At 42.0% G+C, this 19,885-nt stretch overlaps 1 protein-coding gene across 1 annotated transcript in view; it reads right to left on the reverse strand.

Moving 5' to 3' along the window:
* LRP1B (LDL receptor related protein 1B) overlaps positions 1-19,885 on the reverse strand; it is a 1,076,743-nt gene that overhangs the window by 43,211 nt on the left and 1,013,647 nt on the right. The window lies entirely within an intron of this gene.

Raw genomic sequence — 19,885 nt, forward strand, 5'->3', positions numbered from 1 at the left:
TACTCCACTGGTACCTCTCCCTCCTCCTGTACCAGTTCTCAATCAGGTACCATCGGGGAGCCCACTACACCGATGCAGACTTCTTGTCCCGGATGTTTGAAGCCAATCCCGACCCCCAGAAGACAGCTACCCAGCCACCACAACTGACACCCCGGTCCAAAACCCGACAGCAACAGAGGGAGGAAGTGTCAATGCCTCAGTGGGTCAGACGGAGCAGGTGGAAGCCAGCTAGCCCCACCCTCTGGTGGGAGCCTAGGAGCCCAGACAGGGGGGATGAGGACAGCCAGGAGGGAACCCCACTGGTGGGAGAGGACACAAGATGCAGGGATGGCTGGCCATCCAGCAGCAAGCCAGCCAGCAACCTTACCTGTAGTGGAGGGAAGGCAGCACAGAACCATGCCTCAAGCCACAGGCAGGCTAGAAGGAGCTAACAAGAGCCAGATGAGGCTGGGAGCAAAGCAGCTGCAGGTGGGGCTGCCTAAGGCATTCAGCAGAGGAAGCGCTGCCGCCAGCAAAGAAGACACAGGTGTGGCTGCCCAGAGCAGCTAACAAAGTAACCATAGCTGTGGCTGCCTAGAACAGCCAGGGCCATGGCTAAAGGGTTGGGGTGTGTGGTTGGCAGATGGAGCTGGAAATGAGAGAAGGGATATAAGGGAAGTTCTCACTCAAGGTGGGGTGGTGAGTTAGGAGCAGGAAGAGGGAGAAGGAGGATGGTGTGGATTGTGTAGGAGCATGATGAAGTTTGGTAGAGTGAGAGAGGAGCTGGAAGGAGGAAGTGTATGGAAGAGGGAGGAGAGGAGGAAGATCAAGCCTGGAGAAGCCCAGGTGGCTGAAGGCTGTGCAAGGCAAGAAGTAAGGTGAGGCAGCCGGGACTCCATCAAGTTGAGCATGCCTCCGAGTGGACTGTGAGGGAGCAAGGGTGATGTATAACCCTCCTCCTTCCACAGAGCGGGAACCTGCGTTGTCCCTGACAACCTCCCATGGCCAAGATCAGGTGCACCGGTGCCTAGCCTAGCGGTGCCTGGAGCAGAATCTGACAATACCGTTTGTATGCACACACCATTTATATGAATACTCAATTTTTATGTGATTTATACACCACAATTTGAAAGCAATGAACAAATAACATTGAAAAATGCAAACATTTTAATGAAAAAATGGTGTGAGGAAACAGAAGTTAATGAGAAGATACTTGTGGATTCACTTTAGAAATGAGAAACAAAATTAAAATGGGGATATTCCAGTTGAACCAGCAAACTTATGAAATTCCATTTCAACCTGACATAGCATCAGCAATTGCTAAGATAAATTTGAGTATTTAAACTTGGGAGTGAAAAAATTATTATTTATTTTATTTACCTAAAATAATAAATAATTTTTATTTATTATTTTATTTATATACCCTGCCTTCTCTTCAGTGGAGACCCAAGCAGCTTACATCATTCTGTCCTCAATGTTATCCTCACAACAACCCTGTAAGGTAAGTTAGGCTAGGAGTATGCGACTGGCCCAAGGGTACCAAGCAAGTTTCCATGGCAAAATCGGATTGAACCGGGGCCTGCTAGATCTTAGCCCGACACTCTAAACACTACACCACTCTGGCTCTTTATTGATGGGACAATCTTTCAGGCTTGATTCACCATGTATCTTTATTTTTAAAAAATAAATTATCCTTTAAAAGGATGCATTATGTATCAGAATTTGTAGGTTTTCTTTAAGGCTGGTTCCCTCTTGCCTAAATGGAGCTCATTCTGTTATCCATTCCCCATTTTGTATTACTTATTGCAGGTTGAAAGGCATAGAAGATACTATGAAGATTTGCCTCAGGCCTCAAAGGATGCTCACTGCTGCCATGTAAGTGTAACATATCTTATGTTTCCTAGGATCATGGAAAAGTCAGTAATACCTGGAATCCTTGAATATGTCACACACATACAGCAGAGTATAAGACCTTTTTAAGCTTGAGGCATATTGACCCATATGGTCTTCTTCAGAGGGTGAAAATGATAAAGAGTCTCACAATGTATCCAAGGCTGTCATAAAGACTTACTGGCCCGGATGGAACCATCTAGACGATATTGCATGTCTATTGCAGGTACAGGGGCCTTTTTTGGGCCTCATTTTGTCCTTGCCCAGTTAGAGAGCTTAATATTAAATCTCATTACAGCATCCATATGAATGCTACTTTATTCAAGCTTAATAATATCTGTGTAGAGACATAGTGGCTGCTCAGGCTGAAATTCATTTCCCTGTGTGAGAAAACATTTTCCCTGACATCATGGTGAACTAGCCTTAAGAGATTCACTCTGTGTATCCCTAAATATTGATGCATGTGACTAGGAATTGAAAGTATTTTTACAGTACTGTTATAAAATATTAAAAGCATGTGATCCCTTTCACAATTTCCGGTCCATCCCTTCAACATATTAACAATTCCAGATTGGTATTCAGTAACTTCAGCTTTACATTTTGATTATCCTTGTTCTGCTTTAATTTTGACATGGTGATATCTTTGATTCCATACATTTTAAAATGATTCTGAGGGAAAGCATACATTTGTTCTGCTTTCCTGCGCTAAGTGGCATAAAATCAGTATGGATGTAATGGGCTAAAAATCTTCATCTAGTTGCTGAAAAATTATTCCTTCCTGCCCTTGAATTGACATATTTCAGACTGTACTTTATCAATCCTTAAAGAAAGTATCAAATAGTGTGGAAGATGTGTGGGAGACCTCTAAATAATTTCCTTTTCCTGTGGCCTCTCTCTTCATTCATGCAGCATGGATCTTAAAATGGGATGGAATAAAATGAGTCACAAATAAATCATACGTGAATTTTCTGGCCAAACTCTAATGGTTTTTAATGATTTTGCCTCCACAGAATGTTTGCTTGTCAGTCAGCTCTTATTAATTAACATACCCTTTTAGATTAGAAAATGAACATTCATTATAAAACTGTGACAGGTAGACAAATTGTCTATCCGGAAACTTAAAAGATTATGAAACCTTTTAGTTTCTTCTGGACTCAGCAACAGATGATTTAGAAAAATCCACTTATCACAATCTATTAAATAACTTAGATAAATAAATAAAAGTCATAACGATGAAAAAGCAACAGATTGACATGTAATCATGACTAACTTAGGTCCCACTGATTTTAATTGAATGTAGTCATAATTAATGCTTGGAGGATCACAGGATTCAAAGGTGCTTTCACAAACAGAGGAAGTTTGTGCTCATGCAAGTGGATGTGGGTATCTCAATCTCTGTGGAATTCCCACTTGAAGTACAGCTCAGCTGTAGTATGCTGCTCCCTAGGATTTCAAAATACTGAGGAGCAACTTTTCAGGTAGTATAGTGGAATTTTAGAAAACAAGCCAGAGACTCACAGGGGAGAGAAATCTCATATCCATATTGCCTGCTCTCTCTTTCGAGCTTTCTTTCCCCAACCCTATTTCTCTCAACAGCTTTTTCTCCCCCATCCCTACTTTTTCTCATGGAAAAACTTGCTTTCCCCACTTTGTTTTCCATCTGTATCCCAATAGCTTTTCTCCCCCACCCCCATTTTTCACTGTCTTTCTTACCAGCTCTTTCTTCCCTGTTTTGGACTCTTCTTAGTTCTGTCTCTTTCCCTGTTTTCCTCCCCTCCAAGCTCCCCTCACTATTTTCTCTCCCTTTGTTCACTGCAGTGTTGCTTCAAGCTGCAACCAGGCAGGATTTGCCTGGACCAAGTTGCTAGGCAACTTCATAATGCTAGCTATGATCTCATGACCCTTTGTGAGCTCTCACACTGCAATCACCATTTTGGGGAAATTTCTTTAAAAACCATCTTTTTATACTTTTTATATTTTTCTGAAAATCTGGTGAAATGGAATGCAATTTAAAGAAGGTTTCCTAAGTGTAGCACTCAGAGAACTGGAAGGAAAGCAGTTAACAATGGTCTGGAATGAGAGCTTGCTTAACAGGCTGCTCCCTTCTCTCTGATTGGCCAGTCAGAATCAGCCTTCAGGATGACAGTTAGTTGCTGACAGGTTTTTGAGTTCAGTGGAATCTATGAGTCTAAAAGGGAAGGTCAGATTCCCCTCTGGAGTGAGGAAAAGAAATCTTTTGCCCTAACTGTAACATCATTGTCTTGAGGAAGAATTCTAGTGAAGAATTCCAAACATAAAAGTCATCACAAGCTGAAATTCGTTTACACACCCTTGATAGAACTGGGGGGGGGGGTGTTTGGCAGGAGTGATTGGGCAGTAAGTGGAAACTCCAATTCAAGCCAAGTAAAGAGGGATTAATTCTTCTTAGAAGAAAAAGGTTAATTCCAGTGTGTAAGGGAGATTTGGCTCTGAGGAGGACCCCTAGTGAAGGCAAAACAGTTTTGAACTAGCATCAGGAAACCTGAGTTGAAAAAGAGAACTCTGTGAAGAAACATTGTTGCTGTAATCAAAATATTAAAACATCTCTTATTGTTAATGATTAAGCACATAGAAACTAAGCTTCAAGAAAACTAGTATTCTGTTCTAACAAATTTTACTTCAGCATTTTCATTCCCAGACTTCCCTTATTCCATCCCTGCCTATTCAATGAAGTTGTTGTTTCTTTTGAATGTTATACAGTCTCTAGTGCCATTTTAAACAAAGAGGAAGAGACCTCCTGCTTTCCCCCTGTCAAGTTTCTGTATGGGCTAAAAAGCCCAAATTATAACTGCTTATCAGGATGGGACAAAATGAACTTTAAAACCACAAATAGAGATACGCTACTTGGGGCTGCTTAGCCAAAGTAGTCAAATGGATTTTGGCAGGAAAATCTGCCTCAGAGTGGGGGAATGAAGGGGAGTTCATCATACCTGGGTCTTTCCCAGTTTTTGGAAAGTTCTCCATTCTGTATACAGAGCCTTATTTATTATTTTATCACATTTCTAGACCGCCCTCCCCATCAAACGGGCTCAGGGCAGTTTAACAACAGTTTAAAACAGTAAAAACATTATAAAAACATTAAAACATTATATCATAACAATTAAAATTGGCGGGTAGAAAATATTAAAATACAGCATTTTCCTGCATGGGTGGTGTGGATTTGCAGGCTCTCACCATAGTCTTTGGGGGGATCTGCTTCTCCCTCCCCTATCCCAAACTGAAAGTTCTGCATAGCTTTCCTGCTGTCCTGCAGCCCAAGTTGTCATTTCTGGGATGGGGTGGGGTGGGGTCTTATATTCTGCACAAGCTCTCCATTTGGGGTCAGGAGAAGTGGATTGCTTCTCTCCCCTCTCCGCCTTGGGTTGCACCTTGGGCTGCAGAGGATAACAGGAGATCACTCCTTAACTTAAGTTGTCTGTTTCAGATGGAGAAAAAAGAAGGGTCTTTCTTTTCTCCCCACCCAAATCTTACAGCTTGAACTGCAGCCTAAGATCACAGTTTGGGGTGGGGAGAAAAGAAGTAGGATCAGCTGGGGTCCCCATTTGTTGCATCTCAGTAATACTTTCCTGGGTGGTAGATCAGCAGAATTTGACTACTCACTGAACCCTGCAGTCAACTGAGAATCAGTTCCTGATTTCCCACCTCTCCTGGAGGTGATTTCCCACCTTCAAAATAATTGCTCAGTATACAGTAAAAATTCTCCAATAAGAGATCAAAAGCTGACACTCAGCTGATCTCTGATAGCCTGCTCCTGTGAATAAACAAAACATATTGCAAACAGCCTTTTGATTAATCCGTTATCCAGTTGCCATTGGTAAACAAAATGTGAGCCAAACCAGCAGGTGTTCAAACATCCCTCATAATGATGAGACACAATCTAACATTTGGTAGGCATTCACTCCTCTCAGAAGCTTCCCTTCCCTATGTCTATTACAACAGATAAAGTCAAAGATGGGTACTTGAGTGAAATATGCTCCAAGAAAACTGCTAATTGTTAAATAGCATTAATAAAACCATAATGCATGCATTTAAATTTATTTTTTAATTCTGAAAAAAACATAACATGAAGGCTAAAATTTTGTTTATAAGTATATAAGGGTAAAACCAGTTGGAATTTGCTAGACACTATGACCTTGTTCCAATTTTTGAAGAATGAAATATTTTAAAAACTGTATTAACTTGAAAAAGTTTGCACTAACTAGGAAACAGAGAAATATGAATGCCTTTAATAATTTACCAATGGCATTCAATTGAACTTGCTGGCCTCTTAAATGTTTCCTGCTAACCTGCTAAATGTTTAATTACTAGTAAAACTAATATTCATTGAGTTTCTGACATTTGCTGTTAATATAACTATTCTTCTTATATTATGAATCTGAATTTCTCTAATAACTATAATCATTCCTTTAACTATATGATTCATGAGTCACGAAATTCATTTTTTCTATGTTGTATTTTGTTTACTCTTTCTTCTAAGAGTAAATGAAGTGTGTGATTCATAAACTTTTGCTGTTGTTAATTTAAAATTCCCATTTCTTTGTTTCCTTGAAAATATTCCATACCAAGTTTCAATTATATTTCTCAGATGTACACTTTTAATTAACTGATGACATTTTTGGTGTTCTGTTATTATAGTGCAATACAACTGTCATAAACTTATAAATTTTAATTAAAGCTGCCTCAAACTCTGCTTACATTATGTCCACACAGGAATTTGCCAAAAGGCTTAACTGTAAGTATACCAATAACGAATTACCAGAGGGATTTGTTTAACAAATTAACATTTGTGTCCAGATAATGAGGATCTAAAACTTACAATGCCCAATAAGGTTTTGACACCATTTTTTAAAAAAACTCTCTAAAGAACAATGCTTTGCAATTTATTTAATTGGCGTTATTATAATATTACTTTATATATATATATATAATCACTTTTATCATTATTAGATAAAACCATTTATTTAAAAATTATTTAAAAACAACGTAAACAAGGTGGCTTATATTACAATATATAATAATCTAACATATAACAATTTATATTAATCAGTATAACAATATAACAATTTAAAGAAATCAGTATAAATCAGGAGCATACGATCACAAAAATAAAAGCCCAGTAAAAACCTGACAAACTAAACCAGCAGTAGCAATAAGAAGAGAAGCATCATAATGTTAACAGAAAATAAAATGGTCTGTGCTGGGTATCTACATGATAAAAGACTAGACACCAAATAAGTATTTCAGGATAAAGTGTTTCATAGTCAGTCATGTGCCAGCATAGAAAAAATCTACCTCCAATTCTTATCAGCCTCATTTACACCAACAGTGGAGGAAAACTCAGGATGAATCCTACAAGGCATAGGCTAGAGGTCATTTTAAAGACTACTCCATGGCAGTGATGGCAGAGAAGAAAAAAGTGTTGCACTTACCTGTAACTGTTGTTCATCTAGGCCTTCCATGCAGGCGCACATGGGACTGTGTGTGCACAGGCCTGCTGATTTCGGAGATTTCTATAGCTCAGTACCACCACAAGGGGCACCCTCACCTCTCTGCATGCATGCGCAGCAGTCCTTCCCACCAAAAACAGCCCCTAAGAGGCAGGGCGCCCCTGACATACCCTCAGTCCTCTTTCACCACCATACTAAAAGGTAAGTCCCAAGAGTGTTAGTGCGGAAGAAGGGAGGGCATGTGTGCCTGCACAGAAGACCTAGATGAACAACAGTTACAGGTAAGTGCAACACTGTTTTTCATCGACGGTCTTCCTGTGCAGTCCCACATGGGAGATTACAAAGCTTAAATACCTGGGTGGAGGCAGAAAGAAGCAGTTATGAGAAGATCGACTGCAAGACCACTGTGCTGACTGTCATCTCTTTCCTGTCCAGGATGTCCAACGCAAAGTGCTTGACAAACGTGTCAGCTGAGGCCCATGTCGCCACTCTGCAGATGTCTTGGAGTGGAACACCTCTCAGGAGAGCCAGTGAAGACGCTTGAGACCTAGTGGAATAAGCATGAACTCCCAGTGGACAAGGTAGGTTAGTAGTCTCATAGCACAATAATACAGCCTGGACTACCCAACGAGCCAGGGTTTGAGGGGTTGCCCTTTTACCCTTCTTTTGACTCGAAAAACATATAAATAGGTGGGAATCCACCCTGAAAGATCTAACCCGATCTAAGTAAAAGAGAATCACCCTACGCACATCTAAAGAGTGCAGGGCTTTCTCAGCATCTGAACCTTGCATACGAAAAAATACTGGTAGGGAATTTTCCTGAGAAAGGTGAAAACTAGAAGCTACCTTAGGTGGAAACTCAATTTTTGTCCAAAGGACAACCTTTTCAGCGTGAACCTTCAAATAAGGGGGTTTCCATGACAATGTAGCCAATTCCCTCACCCTCCTGGCCGAAGTAATGGCCACTAAAAAGGCTACTACCTTCAATGATAGATAACATAATGAGCATGTGGCCAAGGGCTCAAAGGGTTTAGACATCAGTTTGGTCAATACTAAGGGCAAAGACCACTGAGGAACCACAGTCCTAATAGGAGGAAACAGATTGTTTAAACTCTTAAGGAATAACTTGGCAGTGTGGTGAGAAAACACTGCCTTACGGTCTGTCAGGGGGTGAAAAGTGGAGATAACTGCCAAATACACCTTAACTGAAGAGTTCGATAACCTTTGTTTTAAACCCCACAAAAAATCCAAGACTTCTGATAGAGAGGAGACAAAAGGTTCTGAATTCCTGTTTAGACACCAGTCACTAAACTGTTCCCATTTAACTGCATAAGATTGGCAAGTAGACAATCGCCTCACATTCTGTAAGACGTGAACTACTCCAGAGGAAAAAAACTAGTCTCGATTGTTCAGCCAAGCTGTCAGTTTGAGTTTCTCTATCCTGTGGTGGAACACTCCCTTCCAGGACAATAGGTCCGGTTCTGCCGGGAATCTGTACATTCAAGTTTGTAGTGGCAACAGGGCATGGAACCACGGTTGGCATGGCCAAAAGGGGGTTATCAGAATGATTGAAGGCCTGTCCAACTGAATTTTGCTGATCACCTGGTTATCAGGGGGGACGTGGGAACGTGTAGAAGAGGTGACCCGACTAACTGAAACATGTCCCCAAAAGACCCGTGGCCTAAGCCACTTCTGGAACAAAACTTGTGAGTCTTGTGATTTTCTTCGGAGGCAAAAAGGTGTACTCCGGGGAAACCCCATTTGAGGAAAATAGGGTCTAGGTATGTGTCTCGAAGGGACCACTCATGGTTGTCCCCATTTAACCTGCTCAAATAGTCCGTGAGTAAGTTTTCTATGCCTGGGATATGAACCACCAGCAACCAGGTCGCATGATCTGTAGCCCAATTCCAGATTCTCACAGCTTCGTTGCACAGAGTCACAGACGCCGTGCCTCCTTGCTTGTTTATATAAAACATAGTTGTATTGTCCGTGAGAACCTGGATGGTCTTGTTCTTCACCATATGTGAAAAGGGAACTAAGGCATAGAACACAGCTCTCAGTTCTAGAAGATTAATATACTCCTGACTCTCAGACTCACCCCACACACCATGAACAAAAGATCCTTTGCAGTGAGCTCCCCAGCCCAGATTAGAGGCATCCGTCGTGACGGACACTTGTGGCTGTTTACAACCAAAGTGAACACCTTGAAACAGATTAGCATCTACTAACCACCGTTCTAGGGAATGCAGGATCTTCCTAGGGACATTAAACTTCCTATGTTGGGGGTCCCTGTCTGGGGAAAAAACGGAGGTAAACCAAAGCTGTAGGGAGCGCATATGCAATCTATCCAGAGGTACCACCGCAGTGGTAGATGCCAGAAACCCTAATAAAGTCTGGAGGAACTGAGCCATCTGAAAGTGGCACCTCTTAAGTCTCTTGATAAGGGCCTTAATCTTTACAGCTCTCTCTTGGGGCAAGAATCCTGCATTCTGGGTACCATCCAGAGTGGATCCTATAAACCAGATAACCTTAGAAGGGGTAAGCTTGGACTTCTTTTGATTTACAAAGAGACCCAGACGAAGGCAAGTAGTCAAACTTGTCTAGCTACATCTTCAGCCAAATTCCCAACCAGTAACCAATCATCCAGGTAGGGAAAGATACAACACCCCTGGATCCTCAGATGGGCCACTACTACCGCCATACATTTAGTGAAGACCCGCGGAGCAGTGGATAATCCAAATGGGAGAACTCTATACTGAAAAACCCAGTTACCACAGGAAAAACGAAGAAACCTCTTATGTTCCAGAAAAATGGAAATAGGGAAATAGGCATCCTTCAGGCCCAGAACTGTGAACCAAGCATTAGAAGGTAATAAGGTCAGGACTGCCTGCAAGGTAACCATTTTGAACTTACGAACTCTAATAAATTTGTTCAGGCTACCAAGGTCTAGGATGGGTCGAAGGCCCCTGTCCTTTCTACCATAAATAATTTAGAATAAAAGCCCAATAAATAGGCTTTATCAGTGACTTCCTCAATGGCACTGCTATCTAAGAGAGCTGCGAGCTCAGCCAGAACCTCAGAATGAGATTTGTCAAAAGAAAACACAGGGAGTCATAGGTAAGGTAACTGCAAAAACTCAACTTTATAACCAACTTGAACTATTTTCTGAACCCAAACATCATAGGTGATAGAACTCCATTCATCGGAAAAAACACTCAACCTGACTCCAAAAAATGGGTCAGGGCCCTGTAATTGTCAAAATTGCTTATGTGGTTGAGGTTGGTCCTTGGCATGCTGTTGGTGTGTGCCCTGTTTGGACTTCTGGCTTGGCCTCCTTCTGGAAAAAGAGGATTGTGGACTCTGATAGGTTCGTTGGCTCAGAGCAGCATACCCTTGATAAGGCTGAAAACGTTGTTGTTGTCGGCCTCTTTGGAAAGATCTATAGTGTGATCATAATGCACCTTGTTGTTGGTGTTGTGTGGAAGTACACCATATGAATGGGCGGTGAGCCTATCTTCCCGCTTCTTTGAAAGGTACTCATCTGTCTTGTCGGAGAACAAAGTGGAGCCTTCAAAGGGAAGATCCTCTACTCTGCTCCTTGTATTTGTAGGAAGGGCTGTGGTTCTCAACCATGCGTAACGGCCAAGGACAACAGCCGATAGTAAGGATCTAGTCAACCTGTCTGCCATATTTCAGCTGGCATTGATCTGGTGGCGGGAAAAGTGAACAGCTTCTTCTTGAATGACTCTCAAGAATATCTTTTGATCTTCTGGGAGTTTAGGTATAAAGGTGGCTAACTTGTTCCAAAGGAGGAGCTGATAGGCAGCCATCATTACAGAATAATTAGCAATCTTCACTCCAAAGGCCGCAGAAGTATAAAACTTGCATCCCATCGCATCCAGTCGTCTACTCTCTTTATCAGATGGAACCGACAGAGACCCTTGTTTGGGCAGAGGCAATTTTGTTTGGACAGAGGTAATCTTTCACTCTGTAAAGGTTCTTGACCTTCCTATTTGTAGCAGGGATGGAAGCCAGTTTCAGATTCAGGTCTTTCAGCAATTTTACAAATCCTTCGATAACAGGGAAGGAGATAGCCGGGGTAGACCCGGAGTAGATATATTGTAAGATTTTATCTGTGAACTTTGGTTCCATAGAAGTCACAACAATTTCTAGGGCCTTCGCCATACGTTGGAGCAGTTCGTTGTAAGCTCTAAAGTCATCTGTAGGGGATGTATCCTCCATGAGGCCAATTTCCCTATCCGGAGAATCTGATAGGGGAGAATCACTGGATCTATGTCACTCAGTACCAGTCTCCAACTCCAGGTCGGACAGGTGCGGAGTCCGTCTGGAGCCAGCATAAGAATGGGCCCTTATGGAGGGAGATCTAGATTCTCTGCGATAAGGAAGATCCGAGCAGCAAGAACCTTGTCTGTAGTGACGATAAGGGACCTGTTCATCATGGAGATGATGCTATCTCGAGCAGCTCCTATAGGAACAGGGGCTCACCCTGTGCCTGGAATGCCCCCTACATTCTTGAGATGATTGAGAAGACCAAGAGCCACGAGATAGCGATCTAGGACGCCCCATTGGGGTGGTGGGTTTCTCCACCAGAATGACATCCTCCTCATGGCTACTTTTAGAGTGAGGAGCACTGTGGGGTGATGAGTGATCCTCTGATCTTCTATGTCTCTTCCTGAGGGGTTTGGAACCAACATCCTCCAACCTTTCAGGAGGATCCTGAGACAAAAGGACACTCTCTAAGATAACTTTGTCCTGTTTTGATGACTAATGCTTTCTCTTCTTTTTCTTTTCTAGATAGGAATGGACCGATCCTGGAACTGATGTTGGATCCGAGGGTGTCAGAGCCAAGGAGTCTCTAGGATAGTGCGGTGAAGGTTGGTCCGAGATGGGAATCAAAGCTGATGGCATGCCCCTTCTCTTCGGAGAAGAGAAGGGCACACACCAACAGCATGCCAAGGACCAACCTCAACCACATAAGCTTCTCTTCGGATCTCTCTTCGGATCGGAGACCTTTAACGGAGCACCATCCTGACAGTTTTGAGGGGATGAAACAACCACAGCCAACGTCAAGGGCGTTCGATTCCAAGGAGTCTTCGAGCCCGCTGGAACCGTACCCGATATGGTAGTAATTGGTCCCGATGCACTTCAGATCAAGGTCGGAGTCGAGTTCAGTGGTGGTCTAGGCTCCGAGTGGGTAGGAGAGGAGCGGGAGTGTGGCGTTTTCAAGCCGGTCGAAGCAGGACCTGGTTGGGTGGTGGAGGAACTTGGCGAGGCAGAAGATCATGCCTTAGCTGGTGGATCTGTAGCCTCCATAGCATGTTTCCACAAAGAAGCTTGTAACCTTCCCACAAACTCTGTTCTGGCCTTTGAGGTGAAGGCTTGACAATGTTTACATGGCTGTGTGTTGTGGGTCTCACCCAAACAGTAGAGACAGCTCAAATGTCCATCAGATTTAGTCATTGTTCTGTCACAAGACACATACCGTTTGAAAAGCACCATTTCTGACATCGTTGAAGGGCTTTGAATGAGCAGAAGAGCTAAGAACCTCTCTCGTTGGCGGCAAAAGAGGAATTGAGGGTATGTCGGGGGCACCCCGCCTCTTAGGGGCTGCTTTTGGCAGGAAGGACAGCAGTGCATGCATGCAGAGAGGTGAGGGCGCCCCCTGGTGATATTGAGCTATAGAAATCTCTTAAATCGGCAGGCCTGCACACGCGCAGTCCCATTTGGGACTGCACAGGAAGACCATCGATGAACAGTATTTCTCCACCACAGAGAACATCTGCCATAGTGATCTTCAAAGCAATAAAACATTTCAGCATTCAAACATCAAGATGTTAAAAAAATCATTTAAAATACAATTGCATGTAAAATACTAAATTCAATAAAACATAAACACAAATACATACAACACAACAACTAAGGAGGAGGGTCGATATCAGTAAGGGAACACCAAAACAAAACAAAACAAACCAAACCCTTTCACTTTATGGCAGAAGACAACAATAAAGGGAGAGAGATGAGTATCTCTGGGGAGAGAGTTCCAAAGTTTTGGTGCCACGAAGAAGAAGGCCCTTTCTCAGGTTGCCACCTGTCTAGCCTCAGATAGTGGGGGCACGCAAAGCAGGGCCTCTAAAGATGACCAAAGGGGATGGGTAGATACTAATGGGAGAAGGTAGTCCTTAAGGTATGCTGGCCCCAAGCCATATAAGGATTTAAAGGACAATACCAGCATCTTGAATTGAGCCTGGAAACAAATTCTCAACATTCCTAATTGTAGTATATTGTCACCAAATCCCATCCCAAATAAACAATTTGAAGAGGTATTAGAGTAATGGACGCTCCTGGGAAGTTCAAGAGAACAATTAGCATTGCACTCCCCCTGTTTTTCTCCCACTATAGGTAATCTACCAGAATAATCATATTAGTTTCAGTTCTGAAACCATTCTGGAAGCCAGGCTAGCAATTCTACCAAACATTGCAACTCCCATCCCCATTCTGCATTGAAAATCCCTGATTTGAGTTCACACCTCCCTTTTGCAAATTATATCTACAAATCTTTATTTTTGCTTTATCTTCCATTCCTCTTACTATTTATAAAATTAAATTTAAACTGTTTAAAATTGTTTTTCCATCACTTACAAATACATGATGTGTTAATGGTTTACAAAAGACATAGGCTAGACATACATGATTTGTTACAATGGCATAAAGGAAACCAATCCACAAAGAATACTCAAAATTAGGGGTGTGCACCAAAAAAAAAAAAGTGCTCTGGATCTGGGTTTCAGGGAAACAATAAAATTTGGTATCCCTTATATCCAGATAAGATTCTCTAATCCAGTTTGGCAAGATTAGAGAATTCAAAATTTATTTAGCCATTTTTCCCTATGGGGAAAACTATCTGGAGGGTTTCCGGGGAGCATTTTTTATGAAATATCCACCCAATTTGCAGAGAGCCTGTTCCTGACTGTCCACTAAAGACCCTCAAGTTTCAGGAAGATTGGACCTTGGAGTCAAATTCTATGGGCCCCTGAACAAGATGCTCAGCCACTCTCCATTGTTTCCTATGGTGGGAAAAAACTCCAAGCTGGCTCTCAGGCAGAAACACATAGGGGAAAGGCAGCCCCTGGCCAAAGGCATAGCCCCAAATGCAAGCTCAATCCAGAGAAAGCACAACAGAACCAAACTGAAGCAAGTGAATGGAATCCATCCAGAACCAAAATGAAGCAAGGGGATAAATATAAAACTAGAGAAACAGAGAATTCAAAACAGAGAATTCCACCCAAATCAAACTGAAGCAGAGGACATTGTTGCAAACCCAACAGAACCAATGTCACTCACAGAAGCCAGCTAGAATGCAGGGCCAGTGAGAGAACACCACAGAACAGAAAAAAGAAAGTCATCAACTACACAGCACAAAGCAATGACAAATAAACACAGTTGTAACTTAGTATAAGATGGATACCTCTTAGCCTCAGAAAGTGAGAGGGAGGGATAATTTCAGGAAACACAAGTTCTCCTCTCTCTAGTCTCTGCAGTCTGCTGCTCTGCAGCCTATATTGCCACTCTTACTGGCTCATAGGAGCCTCAAGACCGAGCTGCAAGCTGAAGCATCCCTTAACCACTGGCCATTCTGTTCCCTCCCACCCATGCAGTGAAAATATTAACATTACACACAACGATAGACAGCAAACAAACAATTCTTAACAAGTTAACACAGTAAAGCAAAGCACCCCCAACACCAAGTAATAAAAACATTAATTAATAACTAAGCTTGCTCAGAAAACTGCCCCCTTTCCCCCTTTCCCTAACCTCTCCTCAACCCAACACAAGGCAACACAACCCCCCTTCCACAAAAATGGGGGGGAGTCTTAGGGAACTTAAAACCAGGTGAAGTCAGGTGGCCCTCCTCAGGCATGCAGCATAGCAGCAGAAAGACCAGGCAGCAGGCCAGGCAGGTAAATACAGTAATCCAAGGCAAAAAGAGAAAGCAAGAGCAGTCAGCAGCCACAGTCTCTCTACAGTCTCAGATCCACAAAAGACAGAGTCTGCTGTGACCCAAGCTGGCTTTTTAACTCCTTGCAAGTAGTTTGAAAAAGGCTCTCTCCTAGTCAAAAATCCCCATTGGCCAGACAAGGAGAGCTCCTGCACCGATTGGCCACTCACTTCCTCTCCCTGCCTCACTCCCCCCTTCTTCCTCCCCCTCAATTGCTGGAAAGCCAGAGAAGACTCAGAAACCCAGGAAGGAGCCCGACAATATGGCTATCTTGATCTGATTGATCTGGGATTCTCTGATCTGATCCAGCAGAGCCATATTTTGCTGAATGAGCATAAATCCAGCTATAGTAGCTAGATCAGAAAGACCCTATCAACAATGAAAATATGCAAAACAGAAAAGGCCACAAGAATAGCATACAAAAATAAACAAGAAATAAATTACAAGGACATAATTGTTACATTTTAAAAACCAAAATCTGTGTAATCCAGGCATCTGGTGTAAAACCAATACCATCTATTGAACACTTAGGAAGACTTGTGAGTGACTGGCTGATTACTGGCACAACCATTTGGGCGCAAGGCATTATTCTTCAGAGCAGTCTAACAGCCATGACCTTCAAGGTGGCTGGGCGTGCTGCCTCTCCTATGTGGCATTTACTTAGGAATGATTATGTAATTCGCATTTACCAAATTTCTCTCTGGAGTTTGGGCTAATGTATTACCAGAAATATGGAATCAGGGGCTCTTTCTCAATTGGATCTTGAAATACATACATAAAAAGAAGTAAACATAAGAATAAAATGAAGTCCTTCAAAACCATCTCTTTGTGTGTGAAAAAAAAATTAAAAACCTGTTTTAGAACAGCACAATTACGTTAACAAAATACAAAAAGAGTACAATTGACCTCTTCAAGATGACTAGTCCTTTGTGTCCAATAATTTTTTCAAAAAATAATTTTTTTTCAGTACAGAAGGCATTAAAATGGATTCTATAATCTTTTATAAAAGACAGAAGGATGTGATTGAAACTTGTTTGTTTTTAAGTTGCAGAAGAGTGCAATTGCACCTTCCTGCAGCTTAAAAAACCAAACAGAAGGCATATACCTCTTCAAAATATGCCTTGTAGTTGCCAAAATTATAAAATATTTTAAAATTCTTATTAGTACAAAGAGCGCTAGCTTTCAAGGGGTTGCTTGCACTCTTTTTGTCTGATGTTTTAGAAGATCTTTGGTGGTATATACTTCTGCAACACAAAAGCAAGCAAAAAACCCCTAGAAATCTCTTCATAACCAGTTTTATGTCCCCAAACTATAAAAAAAGGTAAGGATTTAGCTTTGATTCATTCTTTTCAAATTGCAGAAGGATGAACATGCCAACTCTGCTATCAGTTGGGAGGCCAAGTGTTCAGCAAATATGAGGTAGGCTGCAAGGTCTCCAAAGTGTCAGTCACATATTTGGCTGCAATAACAAATTTATCCAAGGAGGAGCAGCAAGAAAAAGCTATGGGAATGTTCAGTACTTGTACTACATAATCCAAGTCAGTGCAGATGTCAGCAATTTTATATCTACACAGCACTTGGAAAACACTGACATCCTGGGGTCTTACATGAAGCAGATTCATAGCCAATCAGAAGAGTTCTGGTTGACAGCACTGTGTAGATCTGATGGCAAAAACTAATTTTCTTTACTAAAAGAGTAAGCTATTAAGTGAATTCTAGCCTGTGATTGGTGGACTTATCCCATGCCTATGTCTGAGTTGTAGCTGCCAGCATTTCTGCTGCTGCATCTCCCCAAACAAACTGTTATATGAGGGCTGACTGGGCCTAGACAGAAAGAGAGAACAAAAAAAGAGTATCCATTGTTTTAATCACTTAAGCATTCCAAAGATTGACTAAGGCATATATGACAGATATGTCAACACAATAATCATCCATGACCATTGCAAATCCATCCAGATACATTAGTCCCCAGTAGACATGGGCATGAAATGGGGAAAAATGAACCACGTGGTTCGTAGTTCATTCATTTTCATGAATAAAACTACGAACCACGAATTAGCCAAACTTGAGCCAGTTCCGAACCAGTTTGAGGAAGCCCAGAACAGGCACCTTCACGCTCACAGCCAAACTAGACAAGACTTTCCCAATGTCCAATACCCACCAAATTTGCAGGTGACCTAGTCCTCTCTGTCCTCTAAAGACCCCCTAAGTTTCAGAGAGATTGAACCCCGGGAAAGGCATGATCCATGGGTCCCTCCCTTTCCTGTCATTTTCTCTTCACAGTGGCAAAAACTGGAGTGTCTGCTGACAGCTACTTTGAGGGGCTGGTCTTTTTCCTGGTTGGATGGGCCAGAGTGGGAGCTCTCTAGTTCACATGGACAGCTGCTAATCAAGCATGGAGGCCTCAGATTAGGGGCAACCAAAATACTGCCACCGTTGCCTGGGCGATGGATTAAATGGCGCGAAGTGTCTGGCTTCCTGAACCAGCAATGGAACAAAACAGAACGGTAGGAACAGTAGTTTGTTCCGTAAAAACGCAGACCCACGGAACGCGTTTCTTTGAAAATGAACCAGCCATTCCATTTGGAATTTTGTTCCGTGGTTCATTTCATGCCCATCTCTAGTCCCCAGAGATGACTAACCTAATTGAGCCATCATTTCTGTATTTTTCTGTGCCAAATTATGTGTCCAGATCCAGGAGCATTTTTCAATCTCTCCGCCAAGTAGATAATTGAAGGAAAAAGGGCCTGATCCTCCTTCCAATAAAGCCCCAATAATGATTTGTTTAGTTTTTCTTTTTAATTGCCTTTTTAAAAATATTTGCCTCTAGATCTTTAATCCAGTTCCTCCTTACTTCACCTTAAACTTATAGCTCAGGAGGGTCCTGGCCTCAATCAACGCATCAGGTGTTCTCTACTCAGGCTTTACCCTCAAGAACAACTTCTTTTGTCTGTGTGACCTATATATTGCTGCCTCCCCAAAAGGATTTTGCTGCTATCAAGGGCATTTGCCTTAGATCTCTTTGGCTTAACTGGTCTGACAAGAAGCCTTTGTTATAGATGGTAGTCTGGCAGAATGGCCAGCACAAGGGTGGTTGTGAGGGGTAAATATGTACTTTTTTCTTAAACAAAAGTAGGGGGGAGTAGAGTTTACTTATAAGAACATAAGCTTGACATTTGCCAAGTTTTGATAAGCATATTTGTTTCAGAATAGTTCTTGGTCGTTTTAAAGAGAGTTATATGTTCACAAACAAAGTCACACAGACGAATTTTCCACACAGACCTTCACTAACAGAATAAACATTCATCTCATCTACACAGACATAGATTCACTCAGACAGTCCTATACATCTTTCCTGAACTAGATGATCTCTTACTCAGATATACAATGACTCTTTCTAAGGCATACACACAGGTTGTCAGACTTAACTAGAATTTCTCACAACTCCATACAGATAGGTCCGGCTCCAGACAGGTTGTATGACTTAACTAGAATAACTTCTCTCTAAGAGTGGAACCACACGAGATGCATGGGTGTGTCGGATCCTGCAAGGATCCCTGGGAAATGTAGTCTTTAAAAAAACCCAGCTGTTCAATGTGATTCTCAGCCAGGGAGAATTGCAAATGGAGGAACTTTCTCTTTCACACACAGATTCTCTCTTTCAAAAATTCTCTGGGAGCTCAGAGGTGGAAGCGGGGAGCAACGTAACAAGAGGTAGGAAAAAGCTGAGGTGTTTTGTGAGCAAGAGAGAAACCCAGTCCCTCCCATTCTTCTTCTTCTAACAGGGAATCTAACAGGGAATCACAACGCCCCATCTCTGAGCTCCTGAAGGAAAACCAAAGCAAGTGGATTTTTAAAAGAGAGAATCTCTCCAGTCAAGCAGCTGTTCTTTGTAAGAAAATACACTCAGCTCAGTTTTCCTCCAGGAGCTTGGAGAGGGGGGAGGATAAGACTACCGCTCCCAGGGAAGCTTGCATGATCCAACCCATGCTCTTCATGTGAAATCTGTCTCATGTGTTTCCATCCTAAGACATATAAAGGGTGTCTCCCAACTCTTTCCCTCAGCAATGACTAAAAACTGCAGTTCACTCTGCCCCTTAGAGGACAGCCACCATCCAATCAGATTATACTCCATTCATCCAATCAGATTACACTCCCTTCAGCCCCCTTCTTTCTTTCCTCAAAGGCTTGCATTTAAATTCACAGCAACACTTATAAAAACCCCCACATAATAAGCAGAAATAAATCTACATTAAATAGATTATTTGCAATATATTACAGACTCCTCTTGCACATATAAATTTTGATGCTAGATGTAGTAATTCTCTGCTTACACAACAGTTTAATCATGTGTATGGGAGGCAAGAGGAGGAGAGTTTCTGTGCATGTACTTCTAATTTAATCAGGACCATTTTATTTAGTTGTACAAATAGTGAAAAACTGCACATTTTCCATGTTTATCAAAGCAAATATGCACCTGAATACATTACAATACTTTCAATTTTTATAGTTT

This window comes from Eublepharis macularius, chromosome 2, assembly GCF_028583425.1.
Source record: "Eublepharis macularius isolate TG4126 chromosome 2, MPM_Emac_v1.0, whole genome shotgun sequence".
Taxonomy (NCBI): domain Eukaryota; kingdom Metazoa; phylum Chordata; class Lepidosauria; order Squamata; family Eublepharidae; genus Eublepharis; species Eublepharis macularius.